Raw genomic sequence first — 18,799 nt, forward strand, 5'->3', positions numbered from 1 at the left:
CATGACGCAATGGATAAACATGGCAGTAACTGATCCACAGGCCGTGGGTTCACTCATTTACTGTTGACGTGATAAATCGCTAGCGGAGCTCACACCCATTGGCACCAGTACACCACCAAAACAAGGAGAGTCGCCAGTGTTAAAGGGAAAGCAGCCACTGTGGACCTTAACCTCACACAAGACGCTGCAGTAGGTGTGTGGACTTCAGCTACTCTATTTGTGTAGCTGCAGTAGCTCGACTGTGAACTAGGTGTAGGTGAGGCCCAAATATCCTAATTCAATTCGGATAAACAGAGTTCCTAATCTTCCCCGCCACACCCCCCTACTACTTGCTTTTTTGCTCACTATGGACACCACCGTGGTCCTGCCTGTCACACAGGCTCCCAACTGGGGTGGTCCTTCAACTTGGGCCTGTCCCTGGAGCTTTGCACTAGCTTGTGTCTAGGTTCTGTAGATGCTTTCTGCACAGCATCTCTGTGGTTTGTCTTTTTCTCTTCACCCACACAGCTAAATCAGTCAGCCGAGCTCCCAAACTCTCAGGTCGCAGTTACTGCAACCTCCTTCTCAGTGGCCTTGACAAAGGCCATCTTGCTCCTTTCTTCTCCAGTCAGAATACAGGGGCAAAGATTATTTCCCCAGGCCATCGTCTGACCACGTCACTTCCCTCTGCACATCCTTCCTCTTCTCTATCACCTCAGACAAGCTGCTAGGCTGCACTTTCAAGGTCCCGCTTGACCCATCCTCTCTCACTCACAGTTGATGCCCCCCCAGGTCACTCCATCATGCCAGCCTTTCACAGGCAGTCCCTGCCCTTCCTATCCTCTCTCTCATTGGCCATTGAGCTGTCATTGGTCCCTCCAGGCCGTCACTGATCAACCTCTGTCACCCACAGTTACATTTTCAAATGAGTGCTTTTTCCTGTGCTACCCCTCATGCTTGGGACGTCTCCTCATAAAAATCTGCACTCACTCTCCTCCTTCTGACCCTTCTCAATGCTTGCCTTTGCTGTGGTGCCTACAAAAAAACTAGACAATGGTTAGGTTATTGGTGGGCCAACACCACGAAGGATCACACTGGCCTATATACCACCCTGATGTTTCCTCGTATGGCCCCATCGGTCTGTGTCCAGCTGCCATCTCTTTCCTTACTCTTAGGCTATGTTTACACTTGCATTCCTCTTTCGAAAGAGGTATGCAAATGAGGGGAATAAAATGCAAATGAGGTGCAGATTTGCATATTGGGCACCTATTTTCATATTCTTCTTTTGACAGAGCTTCTTCCTAATGTCCAACCTGAACCTCCCTTCCTGCAATTTAAGTCCATTGCCTCTTGTTCTGTCCTCAGAGGCAAGGAAGAACAAGAGGCAATGGACTTAAATTGCAGCAGGGGAGGTTCAGGTTGGACATTAGGAAAGAGTTCCTAACTGTCAGGGTGATCAAACACTGGAACGAATTGCCAAGGGAGGTGATAGAATCTCCATCACTGGAGCTATTTAAGAAGAGGTTAGATAGATGGCTTTCAGGGATGGTCTCGAGAGTGCTTGGTACTGCCGTGAGGGCGGGGGGCTGGACTCGATGGCCTCTCAAGGTCCCTTCCAGTCCTACTCTTCTATGATTCTATGATTCTTTCAAAAGAAGAAAAGTAGTGTAGACACTGCTCTTTCGAACGTAAACTCCATCTTTGAAAGAATCCTTCTTCCCTTTTTTTAATGGGAAGAAGGATTCTTTCAAAGCTGGCCTATTAAATCCCAGGTTGTGAGCTCAATCCCTGAGGAGGCCATTTAGGAAATGGGGCAAATAGATGTCAGGGATGGTGCTTGGTCCTGCCAAGGGGGCAGGGTACTGGACTAGATGACCTCCCAAGGTCCCTTCCAGATCTAGGAGAGGTGTATCTCCAGAAGAAAGAAGGGATTTCTGTTCGAAAGAGCTGTGTCCACACTGCTTTTCGTCTTGCAAAAGAAGCTCTTTCAAAATAAGATTATGCAAATGAGGTGCCAGAAATGCAAATCTGCACCTAATTTGCATTTTCAATTTCCCTCATTTGCATATCTCTTTCGAAAGAGGAATGGCAAATGTAGACACGGCCTTAGGCAGGCAGGGTCATCTTTATGGTCTGTGTTTATACGGGCACTAAGCACGGCGAGGCCTGGTCTCTGACTATATTCCCTAGGTGCTATAACAATACAGGTTGAACCTCTCTAATCTGGACCTCTCTCGTTCAGCAACATCCGTAATCCAGCATGGTTTTAGTTAACCGGATGATCACTTATCATGGGCATGGTTTCTTGTGCTCTCCACAAAGTTAGTTTCCAACCAACTGTCCTGGCTCTCAGTGTTCTGTGCTATTCTTTAGCTCTAACTACCCTAAACGTCTTCCAGGAGCCCAATAAGCAGTGGAAGTGTTGGGCCTTGTCTACACTAAGTCCCTACCTCGAAGGGAGGGTGGTAAGCAGGGTGTTGGGAGTTTATTAATGAAGTGCTGCGGTGCATATGCAGCCCTTCTTTAAGCAAATTCCCCCCCTGCGGCAACTCTGAAGTTTTAACCTTCAAAGTGCCGGCTTGCGTGTAGCCATGGCTCACCCAATGGTACTTCAAAGTGCCTGTGCAACTAATTATAATAAAATAATAAATAATAATAATGGAAACTGAAACCAGCTGAACTCACATCAGAAATGAGACACAAATGTTTAACAGGCAAGGTGATTAACCATTGGCACACACTGCCAAGGGAAGTGATGGGTTCTTCATCTCGTCCTGTCTCCAAGTCCACCCTGGAGGCTTTTCGGAAGTCACTGGATTTAATGTGGGGAGAAATTCTCTGGCCTGTGCTGTATTTGAAATCAGGCTAGAGGAACTCTACGGTTAAATCTATCAATTTATGAACGTCCTGTCCCAATGCAGGATGATTTCCTCATTAGTGGTCTCAGGTAACTCGTACCTGCCATAGATGTTTTAATGCCTGCTGTACCTAATCATCACAGCCATCTAGAGCTGTGGTTCTCAACTTGTGGGACACTTGCGGCCCAATCAGTCCACAGCTGAGGCCCATGTGACATGCTTAGGGCCATACAGGTTCTGTATATATTGCTGGCTATTGCACCACAACGGACAAAGCTCCAGATGCTGCATGTTAAATAGGTGAGAACCACTGATCAAGACACTTCTCTTAGAATATCATTTTCATCTAGATTCCTACTCACCTATTGTGTCATAGCTCCAGATATACCACTATTTGCTAAGATAATAGGTCTCTAGATACCTCATCTAGAGTACTGGATTCATTTGCATACCTCATAACTCGTCACTATCCTGCCTCCATGGGACATCTAGGCTGTGTCTACACGTGCCCCAAACTTCGAAATGGCCATGCAAATGGCCATTTCGAAGTTTACTAATGAAGCGCTGACATGCATATTCAGCGCTTCATTAGCATGCGGGCGGCAGCGGCGCTTCGAAATTGACGAGCCTTGCCGCCGCGCGGCGCGTCCAGACGGGGCTCCTTTTCGAAAGGACGCCACCTTCTTCGAAGTCCCCTTATTCCCATGAGCTCACGGGAATAAGGGGACTTCGAAGTAGGTGGCGTGCTTTCGAAAAGGAGCCCCGTCTGGACGCGCCGCGCGGCGGCAAGGCTCGTCAATTTCGAAGCGCCGCTGCCGCCCGCATGCTAATGAAGCGCTGAATATGCATGTCAGCGCTTCATTAGTAAACTTCGAAATGGCCATTTCCATGGCCATTTCGAAGTTTGGGGCACGTGTAGACGTAGCCCTAGGGTATCTACTGCCCTAGATACTATCTTCAGTTCATATTGCAACAGATAAGTGGCAATTTCAGTGTCTGAACTTTGCAATGACGCCATCTTTGTTTTCTGCATACGTCTTACATTTCCAAGAAGTCTGCCTGCCTGTACAGAGCGCAGCCATTTTGCTCCCTTGGTCACTGCAGCTGGTGACAGAGGGAGTCACACACCATGCTCTCTGGTGAGAACTTTGCTTTTCTCCACCGTGGGTGTTTGTTCCCTAAGGGTGTGTCCATGCTGTGAGCTAAAGGTGTGATTCCCTGTTTGCACAAACATACTTACGCTAGTTCTCAAGTGAGCTAGCATGCTAAAACTAGCAGTGCAGCCATGGTAAGCCACCCAGGGCTTTGAAGCCAGTGTGGAGATATGGAGTGACTTTGCTCACTCAGGCTGCGTCTACACTACAAGATAAATTCAAATTTAAGGAGTCAGCTTGATATTACCACCTGACTGTCTTCACTGTAAATGCCATTTGTTCAATTTAGGGAGCACTAATATTGATATCACACTATCGTTGGTATCTGATGGGTATAGCATCAGTCTGAGCTCAGAACAGGTATGGCTAATCACCTCTAAGGTAGGACAGTAAGAACATTGTCTGTCTGAGGTAGAGGAAACCAGGGAGTGGGTAGAGGAAAAACCTGCAGGTAAAAACCTCAGGAACAGCCAGAGTTGGGGAGGAAGGCTAGACTGAGCTTTTACTGTGAATATCTCTGGCTGATTTCACTTATGTTAACAGTAAAAGCAAACTACAGCTACTGAGTAAAACTGCCCAGTATATCATGTGTGCAGCTCTGCTCAGAGACAGGCGGGAAGCCCACCTGCCTTCATACATGTTCTCGGATTTATGCACAGGAGCACGAGTCTTCCTGGTGAATAGTGGATGAGTTAGGGGACCTCTCACCTTGCAACCCTTGTGACTGTGGTCACCAGAAAGCTGTCGGTGCCGTGATGCGATATTCCCTGTAAGCTGAGCGCCTGGGCAGACCTTAGAGATCAGGTGCCTTCCAGCCGATTAGCAGAGCTCCCTCAGGCGCCGCAGTGGGCAGAATGCGTTTTCATTGGTGGTGCTCATCTGCACATGCTTTGGTGTACAGAACAAAATTTACTCCAGCCATACATAGAAAAATAAAATTAAAGGGACCATTGGAGGGGAATTCAGAGGAGAGCTAGAGAGGGGAGAGGGTAGACAGGACTGATTTAGAGGGAGAACTGAAGGGTGAGTAAAGGAGAGTGAGAACAGCTTGTGAGTATTTGAAAGCTGGAAGTAGGGGGGTAGCTGGGGTGCCAGGCAGCAGAGATTCCACTTGGAGGGGTGGGATGAAACCAAGCAAAGCACAATTCAGTCAGACTCTCAGGATGTGGGGAATGCTCGCCCAAGGCCAGGGGAGGGGACCCCAAGGCTTGAGACTAATCCAGCTAGTCTGTTAGTCCAGTTAGTACTAATCTGGTACAGCTAGACACTAGAGGAGGAGCCACTCTCGAAGAATAAACCTACCTGGCTCCCAAGAATAGCCTGGTTGGACTGCTCCGTTGCCAGTCTCCATAGGACACCGCCAGTCCCGCTGCTCGTGTGGGGAGGACAGCTCTGGTTGTGATCTTAGGGCTGGTCTGCACTTGACACTGAGCTCATCCTGCCTGAGTCACTGGGGGATGTGAACCCCCTCTCCCCATATGACCTTGTTAAGCCAACCTACTTCCCCATGTGGGCAGCGCCACATGTCCTTCTGTTGACCTTAGTGCTGCTTCTCGGGAAGCTGGATTAACTACAGCAGTGGAGGAACCGCTTTGGGCGCAGCCGTGTCTACACGGAAGCCCTGCCACTGTGCCGCTGTAGCCTTTGGTGGCTAGCCATAGCATCCTCTCTGTATCGGAGTCCTCAGCTGGCCCCACCAATCTTTAGAGCCTCTGCTGAGTAAACCCAGAGGAGTCAGTAAGAGAGGGAGAGGCCGAGTCAGTAGAAGATCAAGGAAAGTTTTTTTAATGATCTGCAGCAATGTAAAATAAGCCCCTTTTCTGTCAGCAGCCAGGCCATTTCAGGTCAGCTGGGGTCACTCTGCTTTGAACCGTGCACTGACACACAGAGGCAGTTGTACTGCCGCAGTCTGAGCTTACAACGAGTGCATCTATTGAGTGTTTGGATGAGTGAACCCAATATCACCTTGCCTGGACGCATGGCCTGCTCCTTCCGCTTCTCTCCCCTGCTACTATAATACTCAGCCTGTGTAAAACACATTCCAGCTTCACTGTGTTTTGCCAGCCAACTAACCCCACAATCCCATGGAAGTGCCTCAGTAGTATTAGCCCCATTTTATAGATGAGGAAACTAAGGCACAGAGACCACAGCAGGTCCTTTGCTGAGCTGGTTTGTAACTCATGAGTCACTAACTCCTGGACCCATGCCCTACCCACTAGACCTCTCCCCCATCCTTCTTCCCCAGCAATGGCCTCTTATACTGTAAACTCTTCAGCCTGCCCACGCGGTCCCTCTTCCCCCCGCAGTCACAGCATTGCTGATGCTTCATGTCAGTTCCGGAACAGGGTACGAGGACTTCCCTCGATTTCATTCCCTCTCTTGCTAGGCGTGGCTGATACTGCAGAGTGCCCTCTTCTGGTGACAGTGGCACTGGCAGGGCAGAGAGAAGGGGAGGAAAAGTCCCTTTGCCTTGACTGGGTTAGTTACTAAGGACATATGGATCTATTCCAATCAACCGCACCTCCTCCTTTGATAAGCGAGTCCATTTCCCCAAAAAGCCTCATCTCTTATCTACTTGTTGCTTTTTCTTCTTCCGCCTTTGCCTGTCTCTCCTGCCCTTCCTCACCTTGGAGTGGTGTCATTTCCATGGTTACCGCTTACCTTTCAGAAATACATTTTCCCAAGCCCGGAGTGCGATTCCTCGGCTTCACCCTCGGCACAGAACTGTCTCCCTGTGAAGTGGCACTAATTGAGCATGAAATGCTCTGCATCTAAACTATGCTATAATTTATACAGCACTAACTGGCTGTGATCAGTCATTTGGGCATGCTGGGAATGACGCCCTCCTTGGAGCGGTTCTGGCAGTGCCCCTCCAGTGCATGTGTCCGACACTGACTCGGGAAGAGTTCTCAAGGGCAGCACCCGCTGAAGGACGCTGCAGATCAGCCCTTATTAAGAGAAACTCACTCAAGGAATCACAAATAAGGGAGAAGACAGTTGGCTGTATTAGTTCAGAGACAAGGGTGGATAGGTTCCTCTGGCACTTGTATCATCTGAGGCCTGCCAACCCTGGGACTGCATGGTTATAAGCTGCAGAATCCACAGAGCGGCCAGACTGGCTCAGACCAAAAGTCCATCTAACCCAGTGTCCTGTTTTCTGGCAGCAGCCAAAGTCAGGTGCCCCAGGAGGAATGAACAGGGCAGGAAATTGTCAAGTGATCCTTCCCATCGCCCGTTCCCAGCTTCTGGCAAAACAGATGTCAGGGACCCCCTCCCTGGCCACTCTGGTGAATAGACACTGATGGGCCCATCCTTCATGGACTTAGCTAGTTCATTGTTCTTAAAGCTCCAGCTCCTGGATGCATGGGATTATTGGAATCTTAATTTTCCTTGTCTTGGGTCCCATCTACACTGCAACATGGGTAACCCTAACAGACATGTCCCCTCAAAACAAAAGAGCAGTCCAATAGCACTTTAAAAACTAATAAAATAATTCATTAGGTGGTGAGCTTTCGTGGGACAGACCCACTTCTTCAGACCATATCACTATGGCCTGAAGAAGTGGGTCTCTCCCATGAAAGCTCACCACCTAATAAATTACTTTGTTAGTCTTTCAAGTGCTACTGGACTGCTTTTTGTTGTGATAGAATACAGACTAACCCGGCTATCTCCCTGTTACTATTAAACACGTCCCCTGGGCTAGTGAGGGTGAGTCATCTGACTGGACCACTGCAATTTCTGTCTAAAGCCACGGGGGTCCAACAAGTTCTGAAGCAGAACTAGCCACATTATTCTGAAAAAATATTTATTATTCAAGCCAACTAGCCACACTTAACCGGCCAAATAGGTACGTGTGGCTTGTGGCTAGCCTGTCGGACACCACAGGTCTAAAGCATCCAGCAAGTTCTGGGCACTCGGTATCTAGTCCCTAATCTGTTCTTTGAGCATAAGTGGCTTGCACTCGCCTGAAGAGACAGCATATGCCTAGATTTCTTTCCCACTTGCACGCTGCCAAATTATCCAGAGGAGGAGCATTAGCTTCCCACATTCAGCCTGCTCTTTTTATCCAACATATCAAGGAGTAACAGTAACAGTATCAGAGAGGTAGCCGAGTTAGTCTGTATCTTCAAAAACAACAAGAAGCTTTGTGGCATCTTATAGACTCACAGATATTTTGGGGTGTAAGCTCCAGTAACAGTGTCAAGGGCTTCCAAGCGCCATCGGAATCTGATCTCACTGAAAACTATCCTCTCCCATTTAATCTGAGCCACAGAAAAACCATTGCAGCGCCCTACCCAGCAGCCTGAGTACCCTGCAGGGACGGGGCCCAGTGCTGAGTATGCACATTTGAGGAGAGACGGAGATGGGAAACATCAGCCAGCCGTAGCGGATTAACATAAGGGCAAAAGGGGCCGTCGCCACAGGGCACCCAGGAGTCAGGGCTCTCAAGGCTCCATAGCTGGGCTTTGTTTAAACTATTGGCGTTAATGGAACAAAAGAAATGTCTCATGTCATTCCTATTTTAGAATTAAAGTGTGATTGTATTATGCATCATGAGTCATAATAAGCATGAATAGATTTTAAAGCATAAATAATAATGCTACATTAAAACAAAAAAGCAGTTAAGTAGCACTGTAAAGACTAACAAAGTAATTTATCAGGTGAGCTTTCGTGGGACAGACGCACTTCTTCAGACCATAGCCAGACCAGAACAGACTCAATATTTAAGGCACAGAGAACGAAAAACAGCAATCAAGGTTGACAAATCAGGAAAAAAATTATCCAGGTAAGCAAATCAGAGAGCAGCAGGGCCGGGAGTCAAGAATTAGATTAAGTCAAGTATGCAAAAGAGCCCCTCTAGTGTCCCAGAAAATTTGCATCTCGGTTCAAACCATGTGTTAATGTGTCAAATTTGAATATGAAAGAGAGTTCATCAGTCTCTCTTTCCACAGCAGTGTGAAAATTCTTCTTCAGTAAGACACAAACTCTTAAGTCATTAACACTCCATTAAAATGTAGACTAACTGGTTTGTGGATCAGGAATGTTTTGACGTCTGTTTTGTGCCCATTAACTCTTTGTCTGAGAGAGTTTGAAGTCTGTCCAATATACAAAGCATCTGGGCATTGTTGGCACATGATGGCATATATGATGTTAGTTGAGGAATGTGCCCGTGATTCTGTGACTAACCCGGTTAGATCCAAACAAAAGGCAGTCAAGTAGCACATTAAAGACTAGAAAAATAGTTTATTAAGTGAGCTTTCGTGGGACAGACCCACTTCTTCAGATCATAGATCCAGTAATGGTATCTCCAGAATAGATATGTGGACAAAGCTGGCAGCAGGCTTTGTTGCAAGGAAAAGTCCCAGGACTGGTGTTCCTGCAGTATAGACTGTGGCTGTTGGTGAGGATCCTCATAAGGTTGGGAGGTTGTCTGTAGGAGTGAACAGGCCTGTCACCTAGGGCCTTCTGGAGTGTGGCATCCTGATTAAGGATAGGTCGTAGGTCTTTAATAATTCATTGCAGTGGTTTGAGTTGGGGGCTGTAGGTGATGACCAGTGGTGTTCTGTTCTTGGCTTTTCTGGGTCTATATTGCAGTAGCTGGTCTCTCGGTATTTGTCTGGCCCTGTCAATTTGTTTTTTTAATTCTCCTGGTGGGTAATTCAGGTTTATGAATATTTAGTAAAGATCTTGTAGTTTTTGGTCTCTGTCAGTAGGATCAGAGCAAATGTGATTGTACCTAAGGGCTTGACTATAAATAATGGATCTAGTTATGTGTGCAGGATGGAAGCTAGAAGCGTGTAGGTAAGTATAGCGATCAGTGGGTTTCCAGTAGAGCGTGGTACCCATCCAGGACATCCTTGATTTGCACTGTAGTGTCCAGGAAATGTATCTCTCACGTGGAGTAATCGAGGCATAAGTTGATGGCGAGGTGTAGATTGTTAAAGTCTCTGTGGAATTCTTCTAGAGACTCTGTACCATGGGTCCAAATCATAAAGATGTCATCAATGTATCTTAAGTAGAGGAGGGGTAATAGGGGATGAGAGCTGAGGAATCATTGTTCCGGGTCCGCCATAAATATACAGAGGTCAGAGTTGCAGAGGTCAATCTGGTGTCTGACCTCTGTAACTTTGTTCTCACCCACAATTATTTCCAACTGGGGACAGTTTATACCTCCAGATTAGTGGAACTGCTATGGGCACCCGTATGGCCCCACAATATGCTAATATATTTAGGGCGGACCTGGAACAATGATTCCTCAGCTCTCACTCTCATCCCCTGGTCAGGTCCTTCAGCACTTTTACCAAGAAGTGATCCCCAACATTCTCCAGAAACTTCCTGGACTGCTTGTCTACTGCTATATTGGTCTCCCAACAGATGTCAGGGTAATTAAAGTCCCCCACGATAATGAGAGCCCACAATCCGGAAGCTTCTCCCACTTGTCCAAAAAAAGCCTTATCAACCTCATCATCCTGATTTGGTGGCCTGTAGCAGACACCAACCACCACATCTCCAGTGCTGCCTACACCACTAAGCTTGACCCACAGATTCTCAACAGGCTTTTCTCCCTCTACGTACTGGAGTTCCGAGCAATCATAGTGCTCTCTTACATACAGTGCAACTCCTCCTCCTTTTCTCCCCTGCCTGTTCTTCCTGAACAGTTAAACCCTTTCATGACAGCGCTCCAGCCATGCAAGTCATCCCACCAAGTCTCTGTTATCCCAGTGAAGTCATAGTTCTTGGACTGGGCCAGGGCTTGTAATTCCTGCTGCTTGTTACCCAGGCTTCTGGCATTGGTGTACAAACACCTTAGATAACCAGTCGGTCTCCCTGCCCTCTCTACTCAAACCAGCCCCGATCAGCAGAGCCCTGCAAATCCATGTATATCTGTGGCTCATTTTTCCAGATGCAGATACAAATTTTGCACCTAGAACCCTGCAAATCTGCAGATATCCGCGTTATTTCTGCTGACGTCCTCATCCACAGATATGGATGTGGAGATCCACGGCTCATTTCTTCAGATACAGATGCAGGTGAAATTTTGTATCCTCGTGGGGCTCTACTGCTCAGGAGGCCTCAGTCCATTTCAAGTGGGACAGGCATCCTCCTCACGCAGCTCACCTTCACAAGCAGCTTGCACGCCAGCCGATCAGATCTTACGAATGCAGCTTGTTACCTTGAGCCCACTGCTCCTGTGATAACAGCCTGCTTGGAAACCTCTGGCTTCCATGGGTCCCTGGCCATGCTATGAATTACAAATTTAACTCCAAACAAGGTCTTCCCATTGGCAAACGCCAACACACCTGTACAGAAACTCTCCATAAAAATATGTTGCATTTGAGACAAAAACCTGAGCGAAAGAGAGGTGCCAATGGGTGGCAGGGGCCCGGTGTGACCCTCCTGGAGCCAGACAGTCCCCTTTTCTGCTTCACAAGAACATTGCTTCAATATTTTAAAGTTAGAGCATCTAAGAGAATAGAAAACCCGGCAAAATGAGAACCGAACGATCGGATCCCTCCAAAATGAATTTTTCTCTGGTTTTAGATATTTTGGGAAAATTTTGAAATATTTTAGATTTGTTCCACCCAGAATGGAGGAAATTTCAAAATTGCCCAGGTGCTCCCAAGGCTGAAAGTCCAGTCCAGTCCAGTCCCTGCACAACTCTTGGGCCCCCTTCCAGCTTTTTGGTGACACCCAGCAGAGGGGGCCAAGAAGGAAGAGCTGTGGGATATGAGTTCTAGTCTTACCCCAATCTTGTTTGGGAGGGGAGAGCACGGTGGAGGCAGCCTGGACAGCTCATGCTATTTACACTGAGCCTGCCCTGAGGACCACAGGCTCCATGGCCGTCAGTCCAGAGTTTGTTACCAGCCCATTGTTCACTAAACCAGACCTTTCGCCTCGGGGCAGACACTCTGTGATAACAGCTGCTCCAGGGCAGCTTGGGCATAAATTGCCCAGTGAGCCGAATGCATGCATCGAGGCCTCCTGGCGCTCCAGAAGCCCTGGCATGCACTGAGAGCCGGTTTCCTGCTGTGAGACATTGCATCAAGCTAACAGCCTGCTCTGACAAGCTGTGCGGGGGGCGGGAAGCAGTAGATGTGATGTATCTCAACTTCAGCAGGCCTTTAGATGCAGGTTGTACCTTCCTTATCCGGCGTTACTCAACTCCCGAAAAAGAATTTGCCAGATGAGGGGAAGTGCAGAGCTGTGCTCAGGCACCAGCCTCCCTCCCTTGGGCCTCTGGTCCCAGCCCGGACTCCCAGGGGCTGCCACAGAGTTCCAGACAGCCCCTGTCCCTCTCCTCCCACCCTGCCACGGGACAGGTGGAGTTTCCAGCTCCTGCCCATGGCAGCCTCCTGGCTTCTGCTGCTGCGGGGCAGGTGGGGGCTCCAGCTCCTGGCTCCATAGCAGCCTCTGGGCCCCCTCTGCTGAGGGGCTCTGATTTCCTGCCCTACAGCAGCATTCTGGCCCCTGCTGCTGTGGAGCAAGCGAGGGCTCAGGGTCTTGGCTCCATGCTGCCACGCTGCCAGTGGGGGCTCCAGATGCTGGGCCCTGCTGCTAGGGAGCGCCAAGGGAGCTCTGTCTTCCAGCCCAGCTGGGGCTCCTGCAGCTGCCAGCTACTATCTCATCTGACAACATCCGTGGTCCTTCTGGACGACAGACGTTGCTGGACGAGAGAGGACCGGATTGGAGCAGTGCATCTTGTGCTGTCTCACACGACCTACTCATAAACTAATGTGAGAAATGTAGTCTAGACCAACCTATTGCATGGTGGGTGCACAAGTGGTTGAAAAAAACATTCACAGAGTTGTCTTTGGTTCATAATCAAACTGAGAGGGCATATTGATTGGGGTCACACCAGGATCTGTCCTGTTCTTTTCAACATCTTAAATGATTTAGATAGAGTACAGTTATCAAGTTTGCAGATGACACCCAGCTAGAAGGGTTTGCAAGTGCTTTGCATGACAGAATTAGAATTACAAAACAAAAAAAGCAGTCCTGGAGCACTTTAACAAAATAATTGTTTTTATTTAATTTTATTTATTATTTGGTTAGTCTTTAAAGTGCTCCAGGACTGCCTGTTTGTTTTGTGAAGATACAGACTAATCCAGCTACCTCTCTGTGAGAATTAGAATTAAAAATGATGTGAATAAATGGTAGAAATGGCCTCAAATAAATCAGATTAAATCCAATGAGCAAAGTACTCACGAAATGGAAAGCACTCAACCTACGAAGGGAGAATCTTTCCAGGGGTGGTGACCATTAGCAATTATTAAAAGCTAAGGTAGAACATCCTACAGCAGAATTCAGCATTAGTTCCAGTGTGGGAGTAAGCTCAAAGCAGGGGGTAAATGTGTCTGATCAGGCATTAAAATAAATTGCCTAGGGAGGTTGTGAAATCTCCATCACTGGAGATATTTAAGACTGGGATAGATAAACACCTGTCAGGGATGCTGTAGATGGTGCTTGGTCTTGCCATGAGGGCAGGGGACTGGACTTGATGACCTCTTGAGGTTCCTTCCTGTTCTAATGTTCTGTGATTAGTAACAGAACAAGAGATCTCATGTGTGAAGACAAGAGATGGTATGGAGAGTACCAAGGGATAAACAGAAGGATCTGTTAACACAGGAACATGCACGAGCTAGGGATGGTCACCATAAACTGAAGGAAGCCTAGGAAAGCTTGATAAAAATAGGACTATAGCCTAAATAGGAGCAGGATTCGAACAGACATCTTAATTCTTTCTTTGTGCTAGATACCACCCAGCAAATAGATAGCACAGAGGAACATTCATAAGACCAGCTGCCAAGGACCCTGGGAAAAGACTCAGGCAGATTACACTGGGGAACTACGTCTACCATCCTAAGGAAGCAAATTAAGTACTAGCTGCAGTGGACTCCTGCTCGCATTGGGTGGAAGCTTTTCAGCTAAGATTACGCCAAGAGCTAAAGCACTGGCATACCGTTTGCCCATTCGGTAGCTGGCTCCCAAGGTGACCGATTCAGACAATGGTTAAGGAAACACAGATCAGAAATTCCGCATTGCTTATCATCCCGAAGCAGCAGGGCAAGAGGAAGGAACGAACAGAACCAACAAAGCTGAAATCAGGGTGGGAGTAAAGCGCACAGGTGGTAAATGGGGTGGAACACTGCCACTACTCTTAATGCTCACCAGATCTTGGGAATGGAAATCTGTGGGGTTTCCTTGTATGAGACCTTGAAGGGGGAGACCAAGACCAATGAGACTACGACTATAATTAGCCCTGTACCCGGTCATCCAGCTATGGCAGCCTTGGTGGAGGCCCAGGCAAGGGACTTAAAGAAGCAGATTTTACAGCTGCAAAAGCGTGTGGTGGCGATGGTGATGGCTGTGATGCAGAATCGGGTCCCAGACCAGCCTGTTCCTAAGGCAAAGTGGCACAGCTTGTACTTGAGGCTGGATTGGCTTGGGCCTTTGGTATGCTTGATGGAGCTGGAGGATGGGGAGAGAGCTGGGCTCCCGTGAATCAGCCCAGTTCATGCACCAGTGGGTGGGAAGGTAAAGAAAGAAACAAGGCCTGGTTTCTTCCCTTTTTGTCTTGCAGTTCTGCAGCATGAAATGGTGGAGGCTTGCAGCATTGCAGGGGAGGATGCAGGGCTGCTGACAGAATTGTCGGGCACCTGAACAAGTGGGGCGGTGCGGGGAGGGGGGATGGACGGCTCTGGGCCTCCAGCAGGACCTCAGGTGAAAGGTGGCTGGCCTCCCACAGCCAGGCTTTTAGTGCTGCCTGGTCCTGACTGACTGGGTCTCTGGCAGTGACTTAAAGGGCTGCAGTGTAATACTGGAGATTTTTCTGGCCACAGTCAGGAGACCAAACCAGGGCAAATTGCTTAAAACAGGGCTACTTACAGCCCAAGGCTGGGGGGTCCTCCACTCTAAGGCACTTCTGTCACCACACTGGCCAGCAAGAAGTCACACCAGCAAGTCCCTCAGACACTGCAGCTCCCCTTGTGCCACAGCCCGTCCCCTCCGCACACAGGTGAGAGGTTATGGAAACTGATCTCACCAAATCCAAACCGGTTCTTCTGATCCCAAAGGACCAGCCACATCCCCAGGGCAATGTACACCTCAGACCTCACCCCAAAGAGCACGCTGGGCCCATCCTTTAGCCTCTAACATCAGAAGGGTTATTCATAAAAAGAGGAAAGAACGAACAGGTTGACAGTGAAAATGTTAAAGCAATCACATTACAGACACCAATCACAAAGTTCTTGGTGCAGGCTGGCAGCAGTGGTGAAAGGAGCTGCTGTCTTAGAAGTCTCTGGAGTGCATCCTTTGTTAGGACATGTCAGTGGTCCTTCCAGGCACAGTTCATAGCAGAGATGCTCCTGAAATGATGAGCTGGATTGAAGACAAAGGTGGAGGGGCTCTCAGATTCCTTTGCCCATGTGGAGGGAATTCCATTGTTCCTCCCTGTGCAGAAACATATCCGAGATGGAGCCTATCACATGAGCAGGTTACCTCTCCATGCCCTTTCTAGGCAATCCACTGTTGCCTTTCTGTTCAGTTACAAGTTCACAGCCAAACTTCTCAGCTGTGAAATGAAATCTGATAAGGTCTTTTCTCTGCCAAATACGGCTTCACCTGCCCAGGAGCCCTTTCACAAAAAGCCTCCACTGCCCCTATTGTGGTCTCTCAGAAACTAAAATTCCAAATACAAGCCCAGAGCCAATACTTATAACTCCACAGAGAAAAGCGATACAAACCTATGCGCAGTATAAACTGATTCAACAGATCACCAGCTTTCAATAGACACCTCACTTGGCCCACTTAGTGTAAGATTTGGTACAAACCTAGAACAGTGGCTGCACCAATGTTTTGCACATTCATCTTAAACTCCAGTAACGTCACACCAGGATTCGATCCAGTGGGGCTCTCCTGATAGCAGGGGTGGTAGCCCAAGGCCCTTTAAATGCCCTGGGGCAGCTGCCCCTCCCACCTCACTTCTGACAAATCAGCTCAAGCCAAGTCCACTTAATTTGCATGTGAACAGAAAAGAAGCATGAAGCGCATTAGTAGCATTCAGATTAATTTACATGTATGTTAATAGAAATCAAAGGCATGTCAAAAGGGATTGTAGTGTAATCAGCCCAATTCACTTGTGTATTCCTACAGCTCAAAGGAAACGTTCATGGCATTGATTTCGCTTATCTATAACCTGTTGATTGCTATTGTGTTACACTGTGTGCATCCCTGTGTTTAGAAACCCTAAATCCAAGTGTGTGTTAGAGCTAAAATGACATGTTTGATGTGTCAACTTCATGAAAACTAAACAAGATTGTCCTTTGATGTTACATTGCATTTACATTGGGCATAGCCCTGTAATTATATTTGCATTAGGTATACCCATCCCTGTAACTAAAAATGACCCATCAAGTGCAATTGGAGGCTTGCAAATGCAAATGAAGATGAGCAGCTGGCCATGGAATGAATGAAAAGGCTTATAAATTGTGGCCTAGAAAAAACCTTGTAAGTACTGATTCAAAGAAAGCTGCTTTATCTCTGATGGGACTCGTAGGCTATGTCTGCAGAGCCAAGTTATTTCAAAATAATTTGGCAGCATCTAACGATTCACATGCTATTTCAAAATAAAATTGAAAAAGCAGGTGCATTATTCTGATTCCGGTAAACTTCATTCTATGAGGAGTAAAGTCTATTTTGAAATTGCTATTTCGAAATAGGCCCTATTGAGACACAGAACAGCACTATTTCAAAATAAGCCAAGAGGGGCTCTGGTGGCACTACTTCAAAATAGTGCTGTGTGTCCAGAAATGCTATTTTGAGATTCATTTTGTGTGCAGTTGTGTTATTTTGGAATAAGATTTCAAAATAGCCATTTCTTATTTTGAAATAAGGCTGTCATGTAGATGTAGCCTTACAGCGAAGAGAGCAAATGAAAAGCAGAGATCCTCAGAAACATCCGTGTTCCCTGAGAAGTCTCTCGGGAAACTGGCAGATTACTACATTAATTGCTTGGACCAACAAATTTGGACTCACCTGTAAATGTGTTTTACCTGCTTTAACTTCTCAGTAACTCTTCTTCCTGGCTAATCTTTCATTAGTTAACTACAGAACTGGGTGTTTTCAAAACAAAAAAGCAGTCAAGTAGCACTTTAAAGACTAACCAAATAATTTATTAGGTGAGCTTTCATGGGACAGACCCACTTCTTCAGACCATAGCCATACCAGAAGAGACTCAATATTTAAGGCACAGAGAACCAAAAACAGTAATCAAGGAGGACAAATCAGAAAAAAATGATCAAGGTGAGTAAATCAGAGAGTAGAGGGGTAGAAGGCAGGGGATTAAGAATTAGATTAAGCCAAATATGCAAATGAGCCCCTATAGTGACTCAGAAAATTCTCATCCCGGTTCAAACCATGTGTTAATGTGCCAAATTTGAATATAAAACACAGCTCGGCTGCCTCCCTTTCAATAGCAGTGCGAAAATTTTTCTTCAGTAACACGCAAACTCTTAAGTCATTAACAGAATGGCCCACTCCATTAAAATGTTGACTAACCGGTTTGTGGATCTGGAGTGTTTTTATGTCTGTTTTGTGCCCATTAACACTTTGTCTAAGGGAGTTAGAAGTCTGTCCAATGTACAAAGTATCTGGGCATTGTTTGCACATGATGGCATATATGATGTTAGTTGAGGAACATGAGAATGTGCCCGTGATTCTGTGAATAACCTGTTTAGGTCCAGTGATGGTATTACCAGAAAAGATATGTGGACAAAGCTGGCAGCAGGCTTTGTTTCAAGGAAAGGTTCCAGGACTGGTATTCCTGGGGTATAGACTGTGGGGGTTGGCAAGGATCCTCATAAGGTTGGGAGGTTGTCTGTAGGAGAGAACAGGCCTGTCACCTAGGGCCTTCTGGAGTGTGGCATCCTGATTAAGGACAGGTTGTAGGTCTTCAATAATTCACTGCAGTGGTTTGAGTTGGGGGCTGTAGGTGATGACTGGTGGTGTTCTGTTCTTGGCTTTTTGGGCCTATCTTGGAGTAGCTGGTCTCTGGGTATTCATCTGGCCCTGTTGATTTGTTTTTTTATTTGTCCTGGTGGGTAATTCAGGTTTTTGAATATTTGGTAAAGATCTTGTAGTTTTTGGTCTCTGTCAGTTGGATCAGAGCAAATGTGATTGTACCTAGGGTGTTTTCAGTGTGAGATCTAGCATAGCAGATTGAGCAGGTCAAGCAACTGATCTTTTGGGATTGGGAGTAGCTTGCTGTGGCGCTATTTTTCTTTGTATAACCTTGAATCACACAGTCCGGACTTTCTGGGCAGCCCAGAGGACTCTTGATGACTCCCTGATAAGACTGGTAGAGTGCACCAAAAGTCCACATTTGTGAAGCCTACTAACAGATTCAACCACCAGTTTGGGGCAACCACCCCTATTTTCTGAGTCTGACCTAAGACTGGGCTTCATTAGGAGGAGCACAGTCAGTGGACTTGGCACTAATGAGGCCACATCTGGAATTCTGTGACCAGTTCTGAGGCCCCCATTAGGAAAAAGATGTCGACGCATGGAGAGAGTCTAGCAGAGGGCAACAAAAATGACTAGGGGGCTGGAGCACATGACCAGCAAGGAGAGGCTGGGGGATTTGGGCTTATTTAGTTTGCAAAAGAGAAGAGTGTGGGGGAGGGGGGCGGGATTTGACAGCAACCCTCAATTTCCTGAAGGGGCATTACAAAGAGGCTGTTCTCAGCAGTGACCAATAACAGAGCAAGGAGCTTTGATCTCAAGTTGCAGTGGTGGAGATCTAGATTGCAT

Source organism: Carettochelys insculpta, chromosome 5 (genome assembly GCF_033958435.1).
Source record: "Carettochelys insculpta isolate YL-2023 chromosome 5, ASM3395843v1, whole genome shotgun sequence".
Lineage (NCBI taxonomy): Eukaryota > Metazoa > Chordata > Testudines > Carettochelyidae > Carettochelys > Carettochelys insculpta.